Source organism: Contarinia nasturtii, unplaced genomic scaffold (genome assembly GCF_009176525.2).
Source record: "Contarinia nasturtii isolate CC-2019 unplaced genomic scaffold, AAFC_CNas_1.1 Cnas_scaffold_3161, whole genome shotgun sequence".
NCBI classification, from domain to species: Eukaryota; Metazoa; Arthropoda; class Insecta; order Diptera; family Cecidomyiidae; genus Contarinia; species Contarinia nasturtii.
Window position 1 is genome coordinate 1 of NW_022200473.1, and position 1,755 is coordinate 1,755.

A 1,755-nucleotide genomic window follows, 5' to 3' on the forward strand; every position below is an offset into this window, starting at 1 on the left:
AAAATTTATTTTTTTTTTGACATTTTTGTGTGAAAAATGCGTCGAAAATTTTTTGTATCCCTAAATTTGAAAACACCCCAATACACATTTAATATCACTTTTGAAAGAAAAATTAATTTTTTTCCATCGGCATCACACCAGACATGAAACTCTATCAACCAAGTGATTTCTATTCCTCGGGACTCCCAATCATCATGTGAAGTCAGATTTGTAACTACTTTTATTGTTTGAAAGTTGTTAACCAATTTTTGCGTTTAGCGTACAGGGTATGCAAATACATTCGGATATCGATAATACAGCTGATTCATGTTCTCTGGTCCCGCAAACACACAGAAAATATGTGGGGTGGTAATTTTTCGACCGATTCCAATACTTTAACTTACACGTGTGTGCGGAAAAGTAATATAATGATAACAATAACTTCTATTGTTTTCACTGAGCTCAGTTGTATATATGAACCGCCTAGAATAAATCAGCATTACTAGATAAATGTCTTCAAATGCGTTATAGAAAAAAGTACGTCAGCAATAGTGTCAAAAACTATATGTGACGCGTTATATAAAAAAGTTCGCCAACAAAAGCGTGACATCGTCCATACATTTTATAACGCTTTTGCTGACTGAGTTTTTTCAGTAACGCATTTGAAGACATTTATCTAGTAATGTTGATTTATTCTAAGTGATTCATATAAACAATAATTCCGAACGATATTATCAAATTGACAATGTCCATGCCCTTAGGCGGGGTTCGATTTTTTGCACATTTATTTCGAACCACGCATATTTTGGAATTATAATAATTTTTTAATAAGTGTTCTCACAACAAAATCAGTTAGAAAAAAATTCCTAGCTCTGGAGAAAATTAATTAGAGGGTTAATATCAGTTTTCAATCTCAAAATACGATATATTGGCATTTTTTAAATTGTTTCAAACTTTTTCAGAGCTATGTTTTGACATTTGGATCCAGCATAGGCTTAAACCAGTACTGTCCAGTAATTTATTCATTATTATTCCGAATAATTATTATAATCAACAATAAATATATTCGACATAACCACATAAATATTTCAATGAAATTTTTCGTGATGTTTTTATCTTAATTAAATTCATATTGCAAAACCACATAAGTGAATAAATTATTATATGATTATTATACAATGAATTATGAATTTAAGAGGCTTTTTTAGCACATGATAAAACGAAAAATGAAGGGAAGTCTAGCTGTAGTCAGCGTGAACTTCCGTATTATCTTAAACAAAAATTATGACATACCTTTATTATATGATGCTTACACTAATTGCTTTGGCGTCCAATAAAATTTTATCTGCAATAATTATTTCGCTTTATTTTTTAACTAAATAAATATAATTTCAAGGTGAAAACAGGTAATTAAGTCGTATTAACATATTACGTGCTGTGATTTGACACGAAAATGGTTCTACCACAGATGAGAAAGAAAGAGATCGTTCGTAAGGTAAGAACAGAGACGGACAAAATGGTGGTTCGATTTTCGATGTTTTTACTTTCATAGATTTTATTCTTTATAAACTTTCAAGTGGTCAAATCATACAGACTTATCAATCCAGGTAAACATCTTTTAAAAATGTTAAAAACCAGCAAAATTAAGAATTTCACTAGTCATCAAATTTGAATTTCTAGTAACGACCATAGCATGATAGGGCTGTGTCCACTAGGGTGTTTGCACATGGAAAATATTAAAAAGTGGCTAGCATCATTTTGAAGAGCGTAAAATTC

General features: G+C 30.5%; 1 long non-coding RNA gene across 1 annotated transcript; it reads left to right on the forward strand.

Moving 5' to 3' along the window:
- The first annotated feature begins 81 nt into the window (after window positions 1-81).
- On the forward strand, window positions 82-1,333 carry LOC116349813. The gene is made up of 2 exons (XR_004201950.1): window positions 82-201; window positions 266-1,333. It is a non-coding gene; the product is annotated as an uncharacterized LOC116349813 (long non-coding RNA).
- The last annotated feature ends 422 nt before the right edge of the window (window positions 1,334-1,755 follow it).